Genomic DNA, 9,918 nt, shown 5'->3' with positions numbered 1-9,918 from the left:
ACACACATATATACATGTATATATATATATATACCTATATATAAATATACCTATATATACATACATATATACACATACAGACATATATATATATATATATATATATATATATATATAATATATATATATATATGTATGTATATATACTTATACGTACATACACACACACACACACAAACACACATAATGAATATTTACATATATATGGTACTGTATTATATTATATTGAGTGCATATATGTGTGTGTGTGTGTGTGTTAGTGTATGTATGTATGTGTGTGTGTGTGTGTGGTTATATTTACCATTAGAAAGCACTTCTCTTCACATATCTACTCATGAATATATAATGAGATACTTATCCTTTTGTTGATAGATGAAGGATTCTTAGACGGACACTAAATACTTCATTGAAAGCTTACACACATACACGGAGGCGCATACTCTCTGTCTCTCTGTCTCTCTCTGTCTCTCAGTCTCTCTCTGTCTGTCTGTCTCTCTCTCTCACATATACACACTCTCACGTGTGCGCATAAATAGACACAGAAACACACGCACACGTGCACACATAAACAGACGCACCATATGCATACGCATATAAAAGTATAGACACACTCTGCTGAAAATGTGTACCAAATGACTGAACCTAAGCTTTTCACGTCTGTTTGTTGGTATTTGCTCCTTCCAAGAGTCCATATTTCATTAAATGTTGACCTTCAATTAATTGCATGCCAACATGATTTTAACTTTATAGCAGATTAATAAACAAACAAACGAAAAAAAAAAACGAAAAGGAAAACGTCTCACTGAAATAAGCGTAGTCAGCAATGTAAAAAACATCTTAGGAATCTGTGCAACTGAATTTTGATGGAATCTACTTATGAATGTGAAGGCCGGGATCTTGTGCGTAAAAAAATCGTATACATCTCCTCCTCGTATCAAAAGTGGGAGACGATAACGACTTCACCAATTATTGTATCTTTTCATTTTCTGTCATCTTAAAAATTTAATGGAAATCATAGTCCGCAATAATAAAATAGAAAGAACAGAACAAGAAAAAAAAATGAACTTCTTCTAAAGCTTAGTATGTTACTCTTTGCCTAGCAACCTTAATGTAGCCACCAATAGGTTGGCTCTCTTAATGATTTCACTCAAACCAGAAAGAATAAAAAGGAAAAAATATCTGAGAGAAAAAAAAACACACACAAGAAAGCAATTGATCTAACTCTCTTGGAAACGTCAGCAATTCCTTATATATATATATATATACATATACATTTTGTGTGCTTGTACGTGTTTGTGCGTGCGTGTTTCGGTGCTTTTCACAATAAACTAATCGGTTTTTAGTTGACTAAAGACTTAATGCATCCAGTTGGTTCGTTAGTTCCGAATAGGGGAAAGAAATAGAGTATAAGAAAAAAGAAAACAATATTCACATTTGCTATAAACTACTTCTAGCCTTCGCTATCGCTAATACGAGTTCAACAAAGGAAGACTTGCAATTTCTTATTCGTTTAAAATCTCCCCTTCTTCAGTTCGTCTACGGCGAAGATATAGTTCTCTGTTAATTTTCAGATATCTGTGAAAGCATGAGAATGCACAAAACAAATGACAAACTACATGCGTACTTTAAAAAGTAATTTAAGATATATGTTTGTAAGCAGTACAAAGTTTTAGCCATCACCGCTAAAATGGCTAAAATACTTTGTAACAAAAGTAAACAAAGGTGAATTTTGTCTTCCCCTTGAAAGAAAAATAGCATTGACTTAACCGGCTTCAATCCGAAATGGAATCTCTCCAGAGACCAGGCACCCACTTTTCTCCTTTCACGGAGTGCAAAACCTACAAATACTAACTATATCGGTTGGACGAATTTACATAAAGAATGCTTTCGTTGACTACAAGATCAACACAACACTTTGAAATTCACATTAATGCATACATTTATAAAGTGTCAAGAAAAATAACTGAAATATGCATTAAAGATGTACGTAAAATGAAATGATTCGCAAGGAAAGTCGAAATCACATTCCAAGATTTGTGCGTCGAAAGCAAAGAATGAAGCAGGCAACAAATATATTTCTCCCTAGGGAGGGTATCAGCTGATTGAATTAGACGGCATATTCATAGGTTTAATGCCATTGTTGTTATTGATTCCCAAATATCCACTGAGTGAATAAGCTTATGATCAAAAATGTTTCAATTTTGATCATTCTATCCATTAATTTGTAGGTTAGCCAAATATCCTTCTTTTTGAAAGATGGTATAATATGATTCCAGTGAGACTTGCTTGCTATTTCTAGTCACTCGAACGACTAAGTTGAAACTTTCTCATCAACTTGCGGTTAGTATCGTATGCGATGTCTGAGATATTGCTAAATACATGGTCGTTAATCTGTGGCTCAGAGGTGAAATGGACAAAGCTGGTCATCTATTAGCTTTTTACGAGCCGAAGAATCGTATATAATGCGTGTGTATGTTTGCGCTTGTGTTTCTATAAATGCATACATATTTACACATCCATCCATCTATCCAGTAATATACACACACATACATCTATACAGACGTAGAGAATACACACACACACACACACACACACACACACACGTATGTATGTATGTATGTATGTATGTATGTATGTAGGTTGATAATATCTACAAGCATGTGCTTTTTCCCCACTCTCCTAAGTGAAGGGAGCGTTTTCCAACAGGAGCTGATGTCATCTACTGTCCAACTACCATCGGGTGTTTCAGTGCTGAACCATAATACCCTCCCATAGGTGGGTCGTGAGAGGTGGCCAAATCACTATTCCTCATCTCCGCCTAGTTTTCAGCTTAATTCCTCTTGCCTCATAACCAATAAGTGGTTATTCAGCTGCTTCTATCATCTTGCGCACAGTCACACTGTGCTCCTTTTTCTCTCATTTCAATGGCGCTAAACATCCTCCCTATGGACTGGACAGGGAATCCCCTACGGCCAACTTCGCTTGTAAAAGCCATAACTGCCATCTCTTCTCCCTGCAATGATGCAGAAGATTCTCGTACTTAGCACGCTTCAATTCGTGGGCCTGATCACACCCTCTTTCCCACGGGACTGTAAACTCAATCAAAAATAATTTTCCTGGTCTTTTCAGACATCTGGCCTCAGGGTTGTATGGCCGACCTGGGGAGACTGCAGTCTCTCCTCCAGGTTCACTTTCATATCCCATAATTGGAATTCATGTAGTAAGCTATATATCATTTTTGCTGTCCTTACTGGCTTCTTTCCCTATTTGACGAGCGTAATTGCTGCTGTTGTTCTCCCCAGATGTTTCTTGATCTTATCTTGCTTCAGGGTGGGGGCGAATGTTCCAAGCACCCTTTCATGGCGCCACTTGTACATCTCTTGAGAAAGTGATATTTTGCAACCTGACAAGATGTGTGCCAGCGTGCCTCTTTCTCCACAAATTCTACACAACTAATCTTCCCTCAAATCTCATATGTGCATGTTAGTTGGTGTTGAGATTGTATCATACACTGCCGGCTGCAGGAAGGAAATGCGGAAAGATTCCAGTCTCCACAAGTCTGCCCATGTGACCTTCCTCTTAGGGAGATCCCATTTTGTCCATGCACCCCGAGACACCAAACCCACAACTCATGACCTTTCTTCCTCTCGTTCCGTACTTCTTCCTAGATCATCTATCTCTTATTGATGTCCACCTTCGTCCGTTGTGGTAAATAGGAAGAACCAAGACACTGTCGAACTCTGCATATAACTCTAATGATGATGCGTGGCTCCAGCATGCCTTCAGCTTGCGTGACTGTGGTGCAAGCAACCCACTTTCGTACGGGCCTTGTTGTAATAGCTGCTTGTCTGACAAGCTTATCCTGCGAGTCTCTGTACATCGTTATATTTTGCGACTTTGAATTCTTCCACTACGGACGACAGGGGGAGTTGTAGCTGTCCAGATCTTCTGTACAGGCCTATTGAAGTGAAGCTCGAGGAGACACCTAACCACTTTCGAAAGCATTTGTTTACAATCCTCTCCCCCTTTTTCATACTTGTCAGTGGAATCTTATCTGTTGTCAATAAACATATGAGTCTTGGAAGTAATCGTTGTTGGAAGAGCCATGCCCTGTATTTTCTTGGAATCCCTGATCTTTCAATCCTTCTCAGTTACTCCCGTGCTTGATTCTCAGTATTAGTGACATTGCTTTTTTCCGAGAGTAAATATATATATATATATGTGCAGACAAACTTAGCAACACAAACTAAGGAAACACACGTCAGTTTTATAGTATTGAACTATTTGTTTTTGTACTAACACAATGTTATAGCTAGCTGATCCAAGATATTGATAATTAGTCCTTAATCTATCTAGCTTTTTATCCAAACTACATTATTTATTGTGCCGCTTCTCCTTATGATGCTTCAGTGTGATTTAGGGTTATCTGGCTCATATTTCTGGCATATCAAGCAACCAGAGTGGTGAGCCCGTTGACTCCTATTTTCTTGACTCGGTCATGAGCACTCTCAAAATACTATATTATTGCTGTTGATTTTATCTGACAATACGCAATGCTAGTCTAAGTCTTCTCGTGGGTATGTGAATTATAATGCTTTTTAATCTAATAAATAGGTAGAAACCCCATTACCTTCTATGCTATATAAACCATCTAAATTATTTTTCAGTTGAAATATCGTCACTGACATATAAGAAGCTAGTATCGTGCAGAGCAGAGCCAAGTCTGCTGATAACTGGTCTTGTAGCTTCATATTAATTAAAATTTGGTTTCTGTCAGTTTGAGGTTTAAAGCTTATTGTTATTTCAAGGCAGAGACGTGTTATATAATGAACGTTGCTTTATAGTTTACAATCCAGGTATTTCCTAGTTATTTCAACATACATTCTTGAATTTGTTTTTGCAACAATTTTAACTTGAAAACGTTATTTAACAATAAAACTACGACTACTGTTTGTTTATTGGTAGTATAGCCCTACCAATGTACAGCAAAATATATCATTTGAATTTTGTACCTTCGTTGAGTTTAAAAGAGTGTAATCTGTTGCTACCAATTGGGCGAAGTCATTTGCTTGAGAATAACTTCCCCCTCCCTCCAACCAGTCAAAGAAACACTTTAAAAGATTACAGGCATACCTTTCCTCCTGGCTAGAATTTTAAAGTAATTCACTAGGACTATTCTATATTCTATGGTAACGAAGACGTCTCATAAAGCATCACTGTAATACAGACGCCTAGAATTCGAACTATGTTTGTTACAACAGAGTAACTTAATACAGCTTTATTCATTAAGGGGATATGCTCGTGGCAAATCTAGCCTCAGTTTTATTGTTGGTTCGAAAAATATTATAGTTTATAACAGTGATTACCATTATAATCCATGTCTCTTAGCAAGTTACACCAGTCAGGTTTATTGTTTGTGCTCTTTTTCTTATTTTCCACTCATTCCATCTCTCATTTCATTTTGGATTTTCATTCTCTATTTCAGAAATTAACTTTGTTTCATTCTTCCAATATATATTTTTGTTTTATATTTTCTTATAATTCTTAATTTTTATCTATTTTTCGATGTTTTCCTGGGAGAAGATATTAGTACCCCATAATCACTTCTCTTTACCCAATATAAATCTAAAAGACATTTTGGTTGTCGTGCCGTTACCCAGAAATAGTTTCGAAAGTGACATGCTTTTGTAGAACAAGACGTGACAGTTTGAGATAAACGGGATGAGAAAGGCATTAACGTCTCGACGATGACCCCCACCCCCTGCTCTCTTCTGAAATATCGATTCTTTAGCCTTAAATCTAGCCAAAAGCAACCGATATATGTTATACATGCCGTAAGACTTGAATTAAATCCTTAGGCATCACTTACTCCTTATTCAGATAAATAATCTTTTCTCACTGAGAATAAGTTTCCTTTTCATTTATCCACGGGTGACATAAAATAAAAACCAAAAATCTATCAAATCCTTTCAGCCATGTTATGGCCCTATTGAAGAAAGTCTTTGAACCCGGGCAAAATTAGATAACTACATTACTTTTGCGAGGGAATCGGTAGAGAAACTAAGAAAATGTCTTGCGGTGTTCAGTTGTAAAAATCTACGTTTTGATTTCGGTATTATCGAATGATCTCTTCTCCAAAGTAGATGACTTTGTACCCAATATTTAATGATATCCCTTTAAGTTTTGAAATATCATCCTAACGAGGTCGATTTTTACCCTTTGTCCTATATGATACTTGAAGTAAGTACTAGACAAAATACGAGGGTAGATTTAATAGAGTTTTTCCTTTCCACGAGTATTATAGTCTAATGTGTGGAGAGTATACAAGGAGTTTCATGTAACGGGTATGTACTATGAATGCTCAGTTTCGTTTATCACTAAAACTGCGGCTTGAACTGCTACTGAAAAATGTGGTGCTGAGACTGCTTATCGAAGGCGGCGAAAAGTGGTTTCTGCAATATGTATGTACTTTATTATTTCTTTCTTTTTATATATTAATTGCCCCTTTATTTCGACATTTGTTTTTTCGGAGTAGAAAGATTAGAGCGTCGGTCAAAATACCAACTTTTTACATTCTGACTCACTAAGGTCAACTTTGTTTCTGTGCTTGACAGAAAAAAAAGAGAAAAGTATCATTCAAGTACTGAAGTCTAGTTAATCGACTGTTCCCTCTTTTCCCCAAAATTTAGGGCATGAAATCATTACTTCATTTTTTTAAATTAATTTTTTTTACTGATTTCTTCTATTTACTCTTTATTTATTTATTGCCCACGGGGAGGGGGGTAAACATAGAGGGGACAAAGACAGACAAAGAGAGTAAGTCGATTACATCGACCCCCACTTCGTAACTGGTATTTATTTATTTAATTGACCCCGAAAGAATGAAAGGCAAAGTCAACCAATTTGAACTCAAAACGTAATGGTAGACGAAATACCGCTCAGCATTTCGCCCGGCGTGCTAACGTTTCTGCCAGCCCGCCGCCCTTTTGGTTTCGTTAATTTTTGCTCTACTCTATTCTTATTTTACTTTCTCTTTCTTCATATTTTAATATGTTTTATTCTTTAGACTTATTATTCTATTCTTCCTTCGATTTCATTTTTCCATCGTTTTTTCGTTGATTATATCATTTTCTTCTTTCTTTCGTTCATCTGCGTCTTCCTTTTCTTCTTTAATTTCACCACTTTCTCTTCAATGCTGCCATCATTCTCCTCCTCTGTCTATTTTCCTCAACCTTCACCTTTCCTCTCCTCCTTCCACCTCTTCCTCTACAAATACTGCTGCTGTATCCATTTTTAAGCTAGCAACCGTTTATCATGGATTGTCGGTCTTTCGCTATTGAGTTTGACAATAACAATACGATCTGCTTATTTTTAAGGCCTTCTGAAGAAGGAATTTAATGGATAATCATTTTAGCAATCACTAAGCTCTTTTATCAACAAATAGCTTCGAGCAAATCTTTTTAGATTCCTAACCATTGGTTAAGTAAATTACACTACTTGACATTATTTGCAGCAAACTGATTTCCATAGATTTGATACGAGGCCAATAATATCTGCGAGCAGGCGGGTATAATAGAATGAAACTACTGTCCAATATCTTACTGATACATATTTATTGATCTGGAAGGAATAAAGGTCACAAGTAGATTAGAACTCAAAACCTCTACATTAGTAATGATTTCTCTTGACAAGGCAGAATGCCAATGTGACTGAGTAGAATGTATAGTCAATTGACGTGACTATACAAACAGATATATACATATATATATATATATATATATATATGTATATATATATATATGTGTGTGTGTGTGTGTGTGTGTGTGTGTGTGTGTGTGAGTGTGTGTATGTGAATGTATGTGAATATATTATCAGTATGTATTATATTACAGTACCAGTATATACTCTATGTATGTAGATTATAACATTTAATTATGGTAGCTACTTTATGGTCTCTATTATGTTACAAGAATATATTTTATTGATCTGGAAGGCATGCAAATTAATGTTAACTCCAAGTATTAGCAACACTATGGAATTAATGAGAATTTCATTGGCTTGCAGTTCTAATTATATATTACTCTCGAAGGGAATATTCACCTATGATAGACTGGTTATCGTATCCGAAGAGAGATTTATTTCTAATACAATTTACACGAAGTAAACCGAAGTTATGTTGCGAGCCTTTTTGATACTTAAGATAGTGAATAATTAGATTTTAGTGTAGCTTTGTATAATGTCATCTGTAATCACTATGTATAGCTGTATGGAAGTCGGGGGAATTTCAAATACTTGGTTGTAATTATGTACGAACTAAAGAGAGATTTTGTCTTATCATTCTGTAAAATCAGGGTTTTACATATATTTATAATATTGTGATCGGACTAGTGTTGAACAAGCTCAAGACTCGTATGAGGTGAATAACTAACAATTAGATGCCATACTTTTTCGAGTGGTTAGCAAAATCGATAGGATACCTTGAAGGATTGCCCTGTAAAAATTCGGTGATGTGAATTTGTCACCAACACGTTATTGTGCCCAGCTAAGGCAGTTAATCCATATTGTCACAAGGTCACTGAACTTCATATAGGTACCATACATTGTATATTGCGCAGTGCATTTGCGGTTAGTTTGTAGCTCGAAGTTTAACTTAAGTTAAGAGCATCGCTCCGAAGATTGTAGGCCCTGACACATTTCCTTACACTACATAAAACTAAAGAAAATGATGTCTTCGTTGGCGTCCTTACCATCAAATAATTTGCCTATTTTTCTTGACTAAAATTACCTTGCTCCAATACTTTCTCTATAGCATAACCACCTAAGCACTGTCAAAACAAAGGACACACATATTCCTTCATTGTTGGCTGGAAGTAGAAAAGTAAGTGGAATATGGAGTATATCGATCAACAGATAAGAGATTTATTCATTGGATATTATTTCGTTCTGATATTTTTTGTTCTACCAATGTAAAGAAAGTTCTCATGTATTATGGAACAACAACTACAAGCTGAAAACATTCAATATTTATCAACCATATTAACAGAATTTCTGAAGTTAAATTACTTCAGTGAAGAGTCAAAACAGCACGGTGGACTTGACACATCAAAATCCTAACCCATGCTAACGTTGCTTGCTTTAAAAATAACAAGTGGATTTTCCCTGTTCTTCTGCTAAAAATACGATTTTGTATCTTACTACTAAATTATATATTGGGCTCTCTTCGACTCTATTTTGAAGAATGGGTAATTCAATATAGAGAAAAACTTGTTGGTCTGGACAACCAAGCAGTGATTAAATTGAGTCTTGACACGCAATAACCAACGAAATGATTAGCGAATAAATTGAATGATTTGATTAAATAATGATTTGTCTTCAACGACACTAATTTTTTTAATGTTATATATCACAACTTTAGTTAAAATTCTTCACTGACTTTGAAGAATATTTGCGTAATACCAATTTAAAAATCAAACCGAAGGCCTATAAAATTGTCTATCAATAATATAACACCGCATAATATAATATAGCATGATATAATATATATATTCTAATGTGATATATTATAGCGTGGCGTGACATGCTGTGACATGAAGTGACACAATATGACATACATATGAAAGAACATGTGTCATAGTCAGCACGTTACTGAAAGCTGATGGTTAACACATTCGCCCATTAAATAGTCAAGAGAAGTAAGGCTCCTTTCCCATTAGTGGCTTTGCCGTTATCTTGTTGGTTGTAAATTTTTGTTTTCAAATATATATTGTTCAATACGTGTATGTGGAGGGTTTCCCAGGACAAAACACCTAGAATGTTCCAATCCGCTCTAGAGCACACACACACATACACACACACACACACACAGACACACACACACACACACACACACACACACACACACACACACACACACACACA

The sequence above is a fragment of the Octopus bimaculoides genome, chromosome 1, assembly GCF_001194135.2.
Source record: "Octopus bimaculoides isolate UCB-OBI-ISO-001 chromosome 1, ASM119413v2, whole genome shotgun sequence".
Classification (NCBI taxonomy): Eukaryota; Metazoa; Mollusca; class Cephalopoda; order Octopoda; family Octopodidae; genus Octopus; species Octopus bimaculoides.
The sequence above is the reverse complement of the archived record's forward strand: the minus strand, read 5'-3'. Positions refer to the sequence as shown.